The sequence below is a fragment of the Rhipicephalus microplus genome, chromosome X (assembly GCF_043290135.1).
Source record: "Rhipicephalus microplus isolate Deutch F79 chromosome X, USDA_Rmic, whole genome shotgun sequence".
Lineage (NCBI taxonomy): Eukaryota > Metazoa > Arthropoda > Arachnida > Ixodida > Ixodidae > Rhipicephalus > Rhipicephalus microplus.
Window position 1 is genome coordinate 217,696,250 of NC_134710.1, and position 17,805 is coordinate 217,714,054.

Consider the following 17,805-nt stretch of genomic DNA (forward strand, 5'->3'; position numbering starts at 1 on the left):
AATGGTGAATAAGAGAAACTCCAGAGTTGAGAGACAAGAAAGCGAAAAGATTAGGATCGTCAATACCTAGACACTGAGTCTGCTGGCGCGGTTACGGTGATAAATGTTCATTATCAGAGGCGGTAACTGGCGCAGACTTTGCTTCGGCAGGCCAGGAGAAACGACGTGGCCAAGTTTTGACAGCGGCGAGACAGACTATCTTGGTGTAGCCTGTGTGGTTGTGCTGTGCGACCCGCAGCACGGACAGACGGGGCGACACCCGCGCAAGAAGGAAAGCAAATAATGCGATGGGATGTGGCTGATTGGGCACCGACAAAATAGCGGACACCGAAGGCGGAAGAGGGGCACAGCACCGTGGGAGTTCGCGCAGCAGCACGCGGTAGAAAGACGACGCGTTTCGGGGAGGAAGGGAACATTCGACAACGCCGCTGCACCCCTGCGACGCGTGAGAGCTGGAACACTTGCGTTCGACGCCGGATAACGAGAGCGCGCGGAACCAGCGCCCTCTGCGAGCGACGCATGAAAACAAAACTCGCATCCAACGAATGGCACCGCAAGCAAGCGTGCGGTTAACGCTCATATCCCAGTCACGCGAGTTCCGAGTGAAATGTAAAACGAACCGAGTCCGCGGTTTTAGCAAAGACGACCGGAGCGCTGCATACCCTCTACGTGGAACTGGCGGTGCGCTCCTTCCGTATTTCCTTGCTTTGATTTTTTTCCCCCCTTTTTTCTTACCCGCAACCCGCTTCCTTCATTACGCTTCGCGCGTGCTCCAGCTCTAGCCGAAGCGATCCGTGGTCGGACGAGCGCTGCTGCTGCGCCGTCTAAAAAACCCCTCGCGTTACGTTGAACACTTGCGCGCCCTAATGGAGTTACGTGCGGCAAGTAACGCCGGCAACCACTTTTGCAGTATGCACGCCTCTTCAATTCTCGCACCCTTGCCTCTCCCGCCGTCGTCGCGCCCGAAACTTTACTGCGCGTGCGGAAATACCGCAAACGCCCGCTGCCTTCGGGGCAGAAGTGTGGCAGATGCATGCCCGTTCATGCTACGCACATGCACTTTCACACGCTCGAGCGAACGAAATAAATGCTCGGAAGGTTCTAGAATTGCTTGCGCCGCCCCCGAGTGGATTTTTCGGCCCGAACATAGGTCCACCTTCACAACGACATCCGACGACTGCTAAATGTATGTATGTATGTACGTATGTATGTATGTATGTATGTATGTATGTATGTATGTATGCATGTATGCATGTATGTATGTATGTATGTATGTATGTATGTATGTATGTATGTATGTATGTATGTATGTATGTATGTATGTATGTATGTATGTATTGTTGTGCCACCGACAGGTTCCTCGTTCGGCAGCACGTCTCACGAGATCGAGCCCTGTTTCGACGAACTGTCTCCCCCCCCTCCCAGCGCCGCCTTCTGTGCAGGAGAACCGTGCAGTCCGGGGATAACGTCGTTTCCTCCGCCGGGCCACTTTGCAGTTCCGGGTATGGCTACATCTCCCCCTCCGAGCCCGAGAACTGGTCCGAGAGAATGGACCAAGGACGCTATTTAAGGCCGAGCCGGCCCCATGTTAAGAGATTTTGCCCCAGCCGACGTTGTCGTGCTGGCTGGCTCTGTAAAACGACAACCTGCGATAGTAAACGCTACTTTTGTTGCTGTTTTCCAAACGGATTGCCTCCCTGTTTCACCTTCGGGCTAAGGCTTCATCGAAGTCCGCTGGACGGCCCGCCGCTCTTCGCCACCGCTACCATCGCGACAGAGCAAAATTCCTAACAGTGGTTGGCAGCTGCGGGATACGCTACCCCTGTCCTCAACGTTTTGCTGCTCTGGGACCCGCTACCCCGATCTCAACGGCTGAAAAGTTGGATCGGATCCCTGCAAACCCGAGGACGACCACCGTGATATCGTTTTGCTGCCCTGGGACCCGCTACACCGACTTCTACGGCTGGAAAGTTGGAGCGGATCTTGGCAGGCCCGAGGACACCCACGACACCACTCGACGGCAACGACCAGATGGCCGAAGTCACCCGCTCTAGTTGGGTGAGTGCCTGACGTTCGTCTTTTGTCGTCAGACCCTGTTAGCACAGAGTAGCCAAGTATGTTCTTTTAGATCTTTAGGTGGCTAGTGCTTGGCTGGTTCTCGACTTGCTTCACGTCGAAGAATATAGCTTCTGAGACAAAGCTATTTCAGAAAGGAACGTGCACGAGTTGCGGTACACAATGGAGAAGCTCAGAGTGAGGGACCTTCTCGATGTTTGTGAGCAGCTGGGTGTTTCTGTTGCTAGGACGAGCCGCAAAGGAAATATTCTTGATGTCATGAGAGCGGAAGGAATAACTGAAGAGGAGGTAGAAGAGGCTATGGAGACAATTAAAGAAAAACAGCGGGAGGCTGAGGAGCGTCAAAAACGCGGGGAGGCTGAGGAGCGTCAAAAACGCGAACGCGAGGAGGCTGAGGAGCGTCGAAAACGCGAAGGCGAGGAGGCTGAGGAGCGAAAAAGGCGAGAAGAGCGTCAACATGCTCTTAGAATGAAAGAGCTGGAACTTGAGCAACTTCGCATAACATCGGCGCAGTCTAGTTCGCTATCCGTGGCAGACGAAATGCCAAGACAGAAAATCCAAGATTTGATTCTGCCGTTCAGGACGGGTGGAGACATCGCGCTTTTTTTAGTGAACTTTGAGCGCACGTGCGAGAAAATTGGGATAAATGAGGGTGTCTGGTCCCAGAAGCTTCTGTCAGTCATTCCGGGAGAGGCCGCGGAAGTAATCGCACGGTTGTCTAAAGAAGACTCTGACGACTACGCTAAGGTCAAAGCGGCCCTCCTTCGTAAGTACCGCTTGTCGGCCGAGGCATTTCGGCAGCGATTTCGGCAAGCAAAAAGGGGCAGTGAATCATGCACAGAGTTCGTGTACCAGCTTAAGTCTAATTTGAAAGAATGGCTTAGAAGTGCGGATGCTTACGGTAACCACGACAGGGTGATTGATTGTGTGGCCCTCGAGCAATTCTATCGTGTGTTGCCTGAAGATGCCAGACTCTGGCTTCAGGACAGAATGAAGGGAACAGACATTGACAAAGCTGCTGAGCTAGCTGATGAGTATTATACGCGAAGGAATTTCCAGTTGGATCGCGATGATACAAAAGAGAAGAGGGACTCCTCAAGGCGGCTTGCTGCTCAAAATGCAGCACAAAAGATGGCTCCGCCGCGTAACGAATTCAGTCAGGGAGCGACTAACAATGAGAGAGAAAGGAGAAAGCCAGGAGAGGCACCTGAGTCGACAGCAAGTGCGAGGGAACGCGTCGACACCGCTCGAGCTTTTGAATCAAAACGACCAATTGTATGCTACAATTGTAAAAAGGAGGGTCATATCTCATCTAGCTGTAAGCAAAAGTTTGTTTTCGCTGGCATTCGCGAGTCGGACGAGAACTTGAAGTTACTCGAGCCTTACATGCGCGAAATTGTGGTCAACGGAAAGAAATGCCGGGCACTCCGTGATTCAGCTGCGACGATGGACGTAGCACACCCATCTTGCATCTCCCCTGGCGACTATACTGGCGAATGCGTCTGGATCAGACAGGTTGCAGAAGAGCAAAGTGCCTGTTTGCCAATTGCTGCGGTTGTTCTAGAGGGAAGTTTTGGAAAATTGCGCACTGAGGCGGCCGTGAGCCCTAATTTGCCCCAAGATTTTCCGTACCTTTTTTCCAACAAATCAGAGCAGCTCCTTAAAGAAAAGGGCCAGTCATTTTCATCTCCCCTCGCGTGCATGGCACTCACACGATCGCGGTCCCGCGCTCTCGCGGGGAGACTTGAGGTCTCGGTTTCGAACGAGGAGGCGGACGAGCGTGAGGCAACTCCCCAGGGAGACTCGGGCCAAGAGGCGACTAGTGTATCACCGGACATCGAAGACAGTAGGGCTCCGGATACGGTAATGGCTGCCAAACGCGACGAGCCTGTGGAGGTGGATGAAAGCAGAGCGCTTCAGGAGAGCGTTCAGTCGTCCCTGCTTGGTCCAACATCCACTTGTTGGGAAGAGCTCAGTAAAGTAGACAGAAACACACTCGTCACTGCGCAGGCAAGTGATGATACCATTAAGAATCTGCAGCATAACGGGAAAGAAGGAGTAGCCCGAAAGAACATCTCATTCTACACGAAGGCAGGGCTCATGTATCGAAAGTATCGGGACGCTGAGGGTAGAACGTTCGACCAGCTTCTAGTGCCAGAGAAGTACCGACGACAGTTTTTAGAACTGGCGCACGGAAATGCCTGGGCGGGCCCACCTTGGCATCAAGAAAACAAAGGCGAGGCTCGCACAGGATTTCTATTGGCCTGGATGCTGGAAAGATGTAGAAAACTTCGTACGATCGTGCGACACGTGTCAGAGAGTAGGCAAATCTACTGACAAACGGAAGTCCCCGATGAGATTAGTGCCTGTTATCACAGAGCCGTTCCGGAGGCTCGTAATTGATATTGTTGGCCCCCTTCCAGAGTCCCGTTCCGGTTGTCGCTACATTTTAACTGTTTTGTGCGTGGGAACGAAATTTCCCGAAGCGGTTCCGCTAAAAGAGCTCACCTCTCCCTGCATTGTGGACGCACTTTTGTCCATTTTTGCCCGCGTTGGCTTTCCAGCCGAGATTCAGAGTGACAATGGGAGCGTATTTACCAGTTGTCTCACAACAGCGTTTTTTGAACGCTGTGGAATAAAAATAATCCACAGCTCTATAGGACATCCACAGTCTAACCCCGTGGAGAGGATGCATGCTGTACTCAAGCGAGTTCTGAGAGCTCTTTGCTTTGAACATAACAAAGATTGGGAGGCATGCATACCCGCGGCACTGTTCGCCATACGGTCCGCTCCCCACGAGACAACGGGATTCAGTCCCGCCGAGCTTGTCTATGGAAGAAACTTAAGATCTCCATTTCGGCTATTGAGAGACTCGTGGGAAGGATATGAAGAAGACCCACGCGTAGTCAGCTACGTTTTAGATCTGTTGGAAAGACTATCTAAAACCAGAGAGCTAGTTGAGGAAAACATGAAGGCGGCTCAGAGTTTAGCGAAGACTTACTACGATAAGTTGTCCCGGAAGCGCACGTTCAACATCGGCGACCAGGTAATGCTGCTACGACAGTGTAAAAAGAACAAAATGGACATGCAGTGGGAAGGGCCAGCTAAAGTAATGTCCAAGCTTTCAGACACAAACTACGAGGTAAAACTGGGCCGAAAGAAAGGTAAGGTTTACCACAGTAATTTAATGAAGCCTTACATCCAGCGCCATGCCGTGGTTAACATGACACTGAATGCGGCGAACGAAGTGGAGACCGACCTTTTAAGTTTTCCACGTGAGAGCGACGCGCCAGCTAACAGGCTCGTACAGCTTATTGCCGAAGAGCAAAGTCTCACGGAGAGTCAGCGTGATGATCTCACGAAAGTAGTTAGAGACTACGCAGACGTGTTTTGCGACAAACCAGGGAAAACCTCTTTGGTAGAGCATGATATTCAGTTATCAAGTGAAGAACCGATCTCTAGCAAGGCTTACCGCGTATCGCCGAGGCAAAGAGAGATCATGGAAGCCGAGATCCGCCGCATGTGTGACTTGGGGGTCATCATTCCAGGTGAAAGCGATTACACCTCCCCACTCATACTAGTCGAGGTTCCGGGAAAAGACCCTAGGCCATGCGTGGACTACCGCCGGCTAAATAAGATCACTTTAGATCAGACGTATCCGATACCTAATATCGAGGAGAGAGTAGAAACCGTGGCAAAATCCACATATATCTCCCTCTTAGATCTGGTACGGGGATACTGGCAGGTCCCGTTGACGGAGCGAGCCTCTCGTTATGCCGCATTCATTTCCCCATTGGGAACATTTCGCCCTTTAATGCTTGCTTTCGGCTTAAAGAATGCTCCCTACTGCTTCTCAAACCTCATGGATCGGGTGTTGCGGGGTTTAGGAGATTTCGCCCTGCCGTATCTCGATGATGTGGCAATATTCTCTGATACGTGGGTCGAGCATGTGACTCACTTGAGGACCGTTCTGGCTCGACTACGTGATGCAGGCCTCACCGTGAGAGCGCAGAAATGCCACTTAGGGTGCGCAAGCGTAAGTTATCTCGGCCACATCGTGGGTCGTGGCCAGCGTAGCCCGTCCGAGCTGAAAGTTGCGGCCGTTTTAGAGTATCGTCGTCCCACCACAAAGTCGGAATTGAGGGCGTTTTTGGGACTGGCGGGGTATTATCAACACCTCGTCAAAGGTTACTCAAACCTCGCTAGTCCGCTGACGGACTTTCTCCGCAAAACCGAGCCCACCGTCATTTCGTGGGACACAAGAAAAGAGAATGCTTTCAAGAGCCTCAAGAGCGCTCTCGCAAAACGACCCGTGCTAGCGGCACCGGACTTTTCTCAGAGTTTTATTATTCAGTGTGATGCCAGTGACCGCGGCCTAGGAGCAGTTTTGTGCCCAAAAGACGCCGAAGGGCACGAGCGGCCAGTTTTGTATCTCAGCAGAAAGCTCAGTGTCAGAGAGGAAGCTTACAGCACTTCAGAAAAAGAGTGCGCCTGCCTTGTTTGGGCAATTGGTAAGCTAGCATGTTACGTCTCAGGGTCGAGCTTCATGTAGAAACTGATCACTGCCCCTTGACTTGGTTGCACAACATGTCGTCTAAAAGCGGTCGGTTACTTAGGTGGACCCTGACGCTTCAGCACCATAACTTTAGTGTGCGCTATAAGAAAGGGAAGCTGCACACAAATGCAGATGGTCTCAGCAGAGCTTATTGAAGTGCAGCCCAGCTCCCTCTTACAAGTTGAGGCACATGCTTCTGGTTTGACGTGTTTCGCAAAATTTTGGCGTCTATTATTTCATTTTGATTTAAACTGTAATAACAATGTCGCATTTCACTAACAGATGTAATTTTGTTTGAAGTGTACTCTGATATGTTACCAGGAAGCCCAGCCTCTACCATTCTGGTAAATTGTTCAAAAAAAAATGCACAGAATTGGTTTTGGGCTGCTTCAGCAGGTTCCGACCCGCTCGTATGGCATTGGGGATGGTTTCGCGTGGCCTTTCTTGGCATCGGGACTGCGCAGTGTAATCACAGCATTCGTGAGGGCCAGCGTTTTGAGGTCTCTAAGGGATACGTTTCTCGTGCTTTTTAAAACGTACAATAGTAGAGACTCAATAGATCTCTTTGCTGCCTTGGTCTGGCGCTATGAGAGACGTTCAGAGGGTGCTTGCTTCCACGAAAGTGGTTTGGCTTTGAGTTCAACTCCGTCGTCCCAGTGATTCCCTGCAGGGCTCTGAAGATCACCACGGAGTGGCTACAGCCTCAACGGTCAACCAGCATTCCTCCTTCCGAGCCGCGCTGACGGCTCAAAACTCCGGATGCATTGTCTGGCGGCGGGGGTGCTGTTGTGCCACCGACAGGTTCCTCGTTCGGCAGCACGTCTCACGAGATCGAGCCCTGTTTCGACGAACTGTCTCCCCCCCCCCCTCCCAGCGCCGCCTTCTGTGCAGGAGAACCGTGCAGTCCGGGGATAACGTCGTTTCCTCCGCCGGGCCACTTTGCAGTTCCGGGTATGGCTACATCTCCCCCTCCGAGCCCGAGAACTGGTCCGAGAGAATGGACCAAGGACGCTATTTAAGGCCGAGCCGGCCCCATGTTAAGAGATTTTGCCCCAGCCGACGTTGTCGTGCTGGCTGGCTCTGTAAAACGACAACCTGCGATAGTAAACGCTACTTTTGTTGCTGTTTTCCAAACGGATTGCCTCCCTGTTTCACCTTCGGGCTAAGGCTTCATCGAAGTCCGCTGGACGGCCCGCCGCTCTTCGCCACCGCTACCATCGCGACAGAGCGAAATTCCTAACAGTATGTATGTATGTATGTATGTATGTATGTATGTATGTATGTATGTATGTATGTATGTATGTATGTATGTATGTATGTATGTATGTATGTATGTATGTATGTATGCATGTATGTATGTATGTATGTATGTATGTATGTGTGCGTGTGTTTCGGCTACCTGCTTTGAATACTACAGTTGGTACTTACAGTTGCTAGTATACGCACGCACATACCCCACGAATTTCTGGACAAAATAAAAAGGAAAAGTTTTGAAAAGTATTTAGCCAAACTGCTCCATCAAATGAAGTCTTCCGTGTGCACCACCCGCTGTTGACGCGACGCACATCCTAATTTCTGTGCGTATAATAGCCATGGCAGCAAAAAACCATATTCATGCGTGTACTCAGCTACTATGCGCTTTTAGTCACTGGAGGCCTCTCTCGACGAGCTGGCGGGCGGGCGGGGTCTTTTCGCCGCTCTTTTATCCGTGTACCTCTCAACTGAGGAAAGGGCTTGTTACAGCAAACACACGGCGTCCTCAGTGAAGCAGGGTGGTGACTACTCGTTGCACCCCACTGATGAGATCTCCTCTGCGACATTGTTCCCAGGTTGACGCCTAATAGCGGTTTCACTGAACGCGCTGTTGGCATTCGTTCACCCTTATTCCTTTATATTCAGATCGACCACGAGGTTTCGCGTGTGAAAAGGGTGGCATAGCCCATAACCTATAGCATAAACAGCATTCTTCTATAACAAACAAAACGTTATTTAAAAAACGTTTGAAAATTACGGAAAATTATTCGATATACCAAAAAAATTACGCTAGAAATGCGATCAAGACGACAACAGACATTAGGAAATCTAATGTAACCTGTTTCGACATCGTGCGATGGAAGAAAAAAAAAAAACGCCACCCATTGTGCCAACATCGTCTGGAAGACGATTACGTTATCGTATTGCTCTTTATAAGAAGAATATATCAGCATAAGTTTATGTTTTAATTGGTATTGTAATATTTCTTTAGTGAATTACGTCTACGAAGCGAGATGTCCACTAGGCTTTAAGTTTGTTCATGGGGATTAATGGTAGTCTGGTTGTTATAGCTGCCGTAATGAAATTGAAGCTGTAGTTTCTGTTTTTTTGTTGCTAGCAGCTTCTCTGTTTCAATGTATTTTTTTCAATTTCTCAAATACTGGAGAATAAGTAGTAATTATGTATACGAAGCTAGCTGCTTCACTTCATTTTGCACTTCTTCCAGTATCTGCTGATCAGAGACCCATATATATGTATAGTCATTTTCTGCGCCATTTCTCAAGCTGTGCCTACTCTAACAACTTTCTTTTTACGCTGCGCCATCTTTACTCTATATTAAAGAAGAAAAAGAAAGGGAAAAAAAGAGCAACATCTAACGCATCGCGCTGAGCGCGGCAGACAGCTGCAGCTGTACGCTCATGCTGAGATCGCACACGTGTCTAGAGAGCTTTCAAGCAGCAAGCTCGAAACGCACCTGCAGTAGTGAACTTTGGAGCATCGTTTTTTTTTACTCATTTAGTTATGATTTGTATCCTCCTGTTACACGAAAGCAACGTGCTTGTTAAAACACATCCGCTCTTCCCCCTGCTTCCCCCGATGATGCCTTGTTGGTATCAGTCGTCGGTTGTGCGAAGAATCGTTAAGAAGTCTCATTTGCCTTGATATTGTATCTCATACGTCGTTGAAAAATTGACTTTTGAACATTACTAAACAACATTCGAGATCGCACAGTGGCTTGTGACTTTCAAATGTATACACAACTTGCCATGAATTAGTTAAAACATCTAACTATTTCTCCAAGTTCCCTGCATGCCCCGCCAAGGTGGTCTAGTGGCTAAGGTACTCGGCTGCTGACCCGCAGGTCGCGGGATCGAATCCCGGCTGCGGCGGATGCATTTATGATGGAGGCGGAAATGCTGTATGCCCGTGTGCTCAGATTTGGGTGCACGTTAAAGAACCCCAGGCGGTCAAAATTTCTGGAGCCCTCCACTACGGCATCTCTCATAATCATATGGTAGTTTTGGGACGTTAAACCCCACATATCAATCAATCAAATATAAGTTCCCTGCATGGCTGAGTGTTTGAATTAAGAGGTGATTCGAAAACAGTCTTAACAGTAAAACGCTCTTGTCCGAAGACTTTGGGATGCATACACCTAGAAATCATGGTACACTCTCTTCGCTATCTTTCTCTCTCGTTCACTTAAACAGGCGTGTGCGCGATAATACCTACGCAACTTCAACCATCTGATGCGCGGCAGTATATAGGTCAGTGGAATCACCTGATGCTTACGTGATGGATGCTGTCCAGTTAAAGCAGTCACAGCTTTGACGCAAAGGGGAAGCAATGAATGCGATAGCAACTAATTGGAATGTGACGCGAAGAATGGCAAGCAGATAGAAACGTGCTACACGTTGCTCGTGCACAAATGACGCACGAAACGTACTCACAGGTATATTGAATGCGAATAAGTGTTTCAGTTGTTACTTCGCTGTGTCTGAGAAACGCCCTTTTCGCAAACGGAGACTGTGCAGCGAGTGCAGCGACCTTTGTGCGCCCTGTAACTACAACAGAATCGTTCCTGTGAAAGACCAAGGCGTACGATTCTCCCCACCGCGAGATAAGCGCGCGCACGCGTGACTGTCTACCCTCTCTCCACAGGAGAGAGTACGCGTAGGAGGTGTAGCAAGGGTGCACGTCGCCGCGTCGTGACGATCTGGCAACGCGCGCTCATTGCGCCATCTCGCTAGTAATGCTGAAAACACGATAGTTCTCCCCGAGATGGACATCGCCAGTGGTAAGTGGTAGATATAGCTTGCTGTTTCAAAGTTCGACGAGGTGCTCCTTCGTGGCTAAGTGGCTGACAGTACACACTCGCAAGGAAGAGGTCGGGCGCTCGACTCCGCGAACCGGAGACTTTTTCTGGATTGTCTTTCTTTCTTGCGTTTTCGTGTATATAGATACGTATACATATACGGTGAATAACGGCGGTCGCCGAAGTCGACGGCGGCGGCAAAATTCAGCCGAGAGTGTCCATATATTTGATGTCACAATAAACCGCATAACTGATCATTTAGCAGCTCTCAGACGTTATATATAGCCACAGATATGACGCTAAACGTATACAGCGGTATCATCCACAGCAGCCTGCGATCTTTCCCACTGAATTGAACCACATGAAGCGAAGTGGTAAGCTCCACGTCGAAACGCGAGCCATGGACGGCTACGTTGACACTGTACCGAATGACCGCGATGTGATGATACCTGAGCAAAATGAATGGTCTGTGTTTAGCGACCACTTCGCCTATACCAGTTGCAACAACTGTGGGGTGATCGAGCCTCATAATAGGGATCGTTCTACGCAGAACGGAGTCAGGCGGTAATCATCATCGCAGGTCGTCGCTTTATCACGACCGAGCTTTGAATCAACGCCGGCGCTTCTTATCGCGTGCTGCACACGACGCGGCGTGCGTCGAGGCGACACGAGGCGAGCGCCCATTCAGTGTCGGCGTTGCTTGTTGGCGATCGCGTCTCAGCGGCGGCCCGCCCAGCGTGCGCACACGGCACAACCGGCGCGTGATCAATGCTGTGGCGGCCTCATCAAGGGACGCAGGTGTCCCCGGCGTCCACCCCGCCCAGTGTGTGTGTGGCAGCTCTTCCGCTAACGGCGGGCTGCCTCACCCCGGGGCGTGAACTCGGCCGGCCTGAGCCCCGGCTGGCGTGACTCGCCGGGGCTCTCCGGACAGGTGGTCGCCGCGTCGCCCACCCCGTGGCCTCCTGCTGACGCCCTGATCGTTGGCGGGGACGGGCGCTGACATGCACAACTTCATCGAGTCCGCTTCGAGCCTCGTTGTACTGAGGCAGCCTTGCAGAGGAGTTAGTGTGCTCTGTTTTGCACTGCTGTACTGGCTTTAGAATTCCTAAGGAGTGGCACAGTACGTATCGGAAGCACACTAGCAAAAAGGCGCGCTGATATACTGCGCGACAAAATTTTGCAGGAATATATTGCAGGGTTAAAGGACCAAACTTTAACTGTTTAGGTCGCAAGAGTAACAAAGATTGGTACTTTTAATTAGAGGCTATATTCCAAGGCTTAGTAGAAATTCCACTTTTTTGCAAATATTATGTCACGTAAACTTTAATTGTTAATTGTACGTTAAGAACAACATAAAAAAAGAAAATAAGTGCATGGCGCTGTATCCGTGTTTTTTTGTGCTCGTGCTATTTGTTTTATATACTAAAACAAAAATTGTTATTTACCACCTAATCCGGTTCTTTTCACAGTCCCAATGAATGTCTCGCAGAAGCGAGTGAAATCGGGTGGATTGAACAAAAGAAGTGAAATGGATCGAGGGCTATTTTCCTTGTCAGGCACCACCTATAATGAAATTAACAGACAAGGCTCACAAAAGCATCAAACGCTGTATACCTGAGGCCAGCTGATGAAAAAAAGTTTTGCACACTTGCCGTAATGCATGGATGTACGTTCGGGGCTGAAATACCCAATAGAGTGGACGGGAAATTGGCCGCCACCATACCTCATGGAACAGAGCATTAGGCGTGTTTTCCGCAGCTTGTAGGTGCGGTAGTTTTTTCGGGAACGTTAATTTTTTTTAGTTTAAAACATAATTACTACACCACAGCAAATAATATACAAATAATGTCACTTATACCTTTCTCGACTTCAATGTGTATTGGTTTCATTGTACAGGGCTGATTAGATACGCAAATTTATTAAGACAGAAACAATGCTATACCACGCACATATACAGCGAATGGAAGTGCCACAATCAGTGACCTTTCTTCCATGTGTGGGCAGTGAATTCACTGCCTCTCTCTCTCTTCCTTGTTTCCTTCTCTTCCCTCGTCTCCCTTTGTCATTTTTCTTTTGCCCTTCGAACCGCAAGTCTTCCTGCTTAACCTCCCCACCTTCTTCTTTTCTGTGAACAAAATCCGGTGACAGTTTTACAAAAGAAAAAAAAAACGCTGTGGTAAATGATAACACTATGAGGGCCTTGCTCTGCCCAATCACAACTGCAGAAACCAGATCGTTTAAAAGTTCAGCTATTATTTGTATTATAGCCTCGTTTACCTAGGAGATGTCTGTTATTTCTTTGCAGCGAAGTTATCCACAGCAATGCCACGTGCTCCCTTTATTCATGTCATACTCTTTCCTGATTCAGTGCTGTAGCCCCGCCGCGGTGGTCTAGTAGCTAAGGTATACTCGGCTGCTGACAGGTCGGGGGATTGAATCCCGGCTGTGGCGGCCGCATTTTCAATGGAGGCGGAAATGTTGTAGGCCCGTGTGCTCACATTTGGGGGCACGATAAAGAACCCCCAGGCGGTCTACATTTCCGGAGCCCTCCACTACGGCGTCTCTCATAATCATAAGGTGGCTTTGGGTCGTTGAACCACATCTATCAATGAATAATCCAGTTCTGTACACTTTAACGGCATGAGAAGCAAACGTTGATTATGTGCTTCGTCTACGGTTCTGTGGGTTGCCAGAACACTGCCGCCTACGGTAGAAAATGCCTACTCGTGTTTTTACGTAACTATCATCTGAGACAACAGGCGAAGCAAGGACGACAGAATCCTGGAGACTGGTTTCACTCGCACTAGCGTGTTGTGGCCCAAGCTATTACAGCGAATATAGATTGACACCCAAAGTATGTAGCAAAAATCTGCAGCAGTCATTTAGAGACCTCTGCGATGCGTGTACAAACGGTCGTCGATATCTAGGAGTGAAGCACCGACACCAGATGGGCGGGTGAGACCTGCTGGTCTCCACCCTTCCTCAGCACGCGCTGGGCTGCCTTTTTTTTACTCCTTTCTCGCATGCGCAAATGATGGTCACCTTTGACACTTTGCTTGGTCACCAGGCGCGCCCAGCTTAGCGCTCATACGCGCGCGATCCTAAATACGGTTTTCTAGCAGACAGTGTCGTGACTAACGGACGGTGTGTACGTAAGAAAGCGTCGCCTTTGATTGCAACGCCAATTGGTGTTTCTATTCTTTTTAGCGCAGCCGTACAGCACACACACACACGCGCGCATTTCGTGCAGTGGCGAATCCTTTACAGTTGTACATGCCACACCATAAAGATCATCACATATCCTAAATTTGGGGAGGGGTGCACTCAACGGAGCGCTATATGATTCTAAGGGAAAAGCAACCCATCTCAAACTTGGATGACGGACAGTCAGGGGAGTTGATTCTAAGGGAAAAGCAACCCATCTCAAACTTGGATGACGGACAGTCAGGGGAGTAAGTGAGTCCTACCATATCAGGAGCTTAGCCTTAGGGATCCGCATAAGGATTTCTGTAGAAGGTCAACGAGGGCAATAATAATCATATCTGAGCTTTGTGTGCCTAAACCATGATATGATTGTGATCATGGTTCATGGGGTTTCACGTCCCAAAGCGACTTAGGCTACGAGGCGTGCAGCAGTAGAGGGTTCCGGATAGATTCTGAGGGTTCCGGAATCGGCGGCCGGCATTATGATCAGCATCTGATCCCCGTAATGAGTATATATATATATATATATATATATATATATATATATATATATATATATATATATATATATATATATATATATATATATATATATATATATATATATATATATATTGTTATACCATTTAACATTTTTTGTTTCAATCTCCCGCCATCTATCTGATGTAACCGGCCCACTGTGCCACCGCTGCCTGTGGCACATCACGGCACAGACAGCGGAAAACTCGAAGACGGGACATCGGAGGCCGAAGCGAAAATGATAAAAAGAAAGACAAAGAGCGAGAGAGCGCGAAGGGGGCGACAGGACGATGTGCGTGTGAGAGGCAGAGATAACGAACGGAAAGAGCAGAACAAAGCAAAAACCGAGGTCCGAAGCGCACCAGTGCGGCTGCGTGCAAGCAAATTGCTGAAAAACGAATGGGATGGATGAATGGGGGAAGGGCGGTTGTTGAGGGTACAGTGGGAACTGCGAAGAGTGTTGTGCCGAAAAGGGCTCGCGCTTTCTGGGCGGTGCCTGCTCTATGTCTGTGCGCCCGTGATAAGGGGCCTGCCCCCCCGCCCCCTTCTCTTCTTTGCCGCACTCTAATCTTTTCCCACGCAGCACGCAGCTTTTGCTTCATTCTTGGACGCGTTCATCTGAGAGAGAAAACTAATTCTTTTTCTCTTAAGAAGAATTGAGGAAGAGCAGGAACGCAAACTCCAATAGGCACTTCAACGTACCTGAATTTTATCGAGACCTTGTTTTTCTGTTATTATTGCCATTTCCTCTCCGCAACTGCTTGGGGAGTGTTTTTGCCCAGTTGTGCATAGATGCTCGTTCTAAATAAAGAAATGCATGTCCACCGCCACGCTTCCTCTTGCAACGTTTCGGCTTATAATCCTAATACCTTCACAACATTATTTCATATCGCACGATGCCATTCCCTATAAAACAATGCCACCTCTGCAGAGCTACTAGGTACACCGGTTGAAATTCATTAACCGTCCTCGCATAAACTCAGTACATATTTCTCGCGGCAATGCGAACAAAAAATTCACGCTCTTTCGTCAAGCCAGGCCTCGTACTCGTTCGTAGATGACGGAAATGACACTGCCATAAAAAGGTTTCAATAATTACGATACCGCTGCATAAGTCAAGGCGCTTACATAGCGCTATAGGCACTCGCATGCACACACACACACACACAAACACACCACACACACAAACACACACACACGAGCACTGAACCTATAAACTAAAAGAAACAAAAAAACACGATCAAAACTAATGAGGTGCGACTTGAAAGAATGGTCTGCGGTGTGAGCCAGAAACTACTACTACTACTACTACTACTACTACTACTACTACTACCACCACCACTACTACTACTACTACTACTACCACTACTACTACTACTACTACCACTACTACTACTACTAGCACCAATAATAATAATAATGATAATAATAATAATACTTTATTGTGCACAACCAAGAGAAATACAAATAAACGGGCCTGTCTAAGTTTCCGAGGGCTTCTGGACTAGGCCCGGCAGAGCCGGTTACCGCGCTGTAGTTACCACGTCACAGAAACCATCTGTGTTTCTTTTGAAAAAATGACATGTGGAGTTTAACATCCCAAGTACACCATATGATTATTAAAGACGCCGTAGTGGAGGGCTCCGGAAATTTCGACCACCTGAAGTTCTTTAACGTGCACCCCCAGAGACTGTAAGGCACTGAAGAACCTATGTCTTAACGCTATGATCCCAGAAATGCGAAGTAAAAATAAAGGTTCGTAAACAATTCAACACGACCCCAAAGTTCTTTCCATACAAGGAAAAAAATCTTACAACTGAACGAACAGTAAACGTATATTGTATATGTCAACTGCGAACACAAAGCTGTGCACAGTAAACCTCAATGACCAGTGAGCATTGAATGCAAGATTTGTTACAGCCAAACTACCGAATGCGCTAAGTGATTTTGTGGTTCCTGATAAAACTACTCTACCTCTCACAGACTATTTATGCGGCGAAGTGAGCCCTATGGAACAACTGAAACCTTTGAAAATATGAAGCTTCTACAAAGGCTGTCTTCGAATCTCTGCACCCTACTGATAATATAAGATCACCTAGTTGGTCAGTGCATCTTTTCTGAACCTCTGTAAATTTGAAACGGCGCGGAATCACATCTGAGAATGATTTATTTACACATTTGTCAAATGCACCATCCCGGTCACAGTAAAGATGCGCGTGATCAGATGGAGTGTCTTCGCTTCAATGTGCAATGTAAGTGACTTCATCAGCATTGACCACTGTCACCGGCGTGCTGTTCTTTCATTGTTAAATGAGAGATCGCCAAGAAAACAATTTGTCATGACGGATGCCAGTGGCATGACGCCGATGATATGGAGCATTTGACGACTGTGTGATCTGCCCAATCAGTGTGCACCAGCGACCTATCTGGTGGTAGCTGACACAGAGATAATGCTTCTGTGGCATGACATAGATCTGGCGCGCGATGATACAAACATCAGTGCCTGCGTGAATATACCGGCTTGCAGCGGGGCGTTATGCATACTCATTTCTGTAAGCGTTGAATTGTGATCGCACAATTTTGTTGGTTTTAGGAATGACCCATATAATAAATATTTTTTGCAGCGCCAAAAAGTAATCTGTTAACGTCACGTGCGCTAATGAGAACGCCGGACGACATTTATAGGTTCAAGAGGTCTTGAGAAGACCTGCCAAGGTGCTCAATTTTCACCGAGTCGAACGAAACTCTTGTTGGCCGCAGTGAACGAGTCCAAGCCAGGATAAAAAGAAACGGAATCAATATGTCAGGAAAGTGGTGCAGAAAAAGAAATTTCCGTTGACGATCAATCACTGCGGTTGGCATCAGTCATTGATGGAACGAATGTAGCCTCCGAGAATGACATTCCATCGGCATCAGATGTGCGTTTTGGATGCCGAACGCACAAGTACGTCAAACTACTCACTGTTGTTGTTGTGGCTCGAATGCAATTTGTCCATAGTTGCTGCTGTTTAGAATGCAGAAGTTGTTGAGAAGAAAGAGAACAACCCGAAGAATGGCAAGTCCATTTTTAAGTAAAGAAACGGGGGCAGGGGCGAGGGGAATAGATTTTCGAGCTTGGCATCCACATATTTGGCAGCAGTGTGGAATTTTCGCAACGAAGCGAAAATAAAGACCGGGGATATGTAAGGATGTTTCAGTGCGGAAAGTTGAATGAAAAGCAAAATATGCGGAAAGATACAGATAGCCAAGCAGAAAAAAAGTCGCTACTGCACAGTTTCGCTGTCGTTATGAACGTTTACGTATGTCATTTAAGGAAGAACGTAAATTAAGATGAACATCTACCATGCACAAGACGTAATGAAGCTGGAGAAAGTGTACGATG

General features: G+C 48.4%; 1 protein-coding gene across 3 annotated transcripts in view; it reads right to left on the minus strand.

Annotated features, from left to right (window-relative positions):
* Nucleotides 1-17,805, minus strand: part of LOC119187486 (protein CBFA2T1) — a 173,297-nt gene that overhangs the window by 79,671 nt on the left and 75,821 nt on the right. The window lies entirely within an intron of this gene.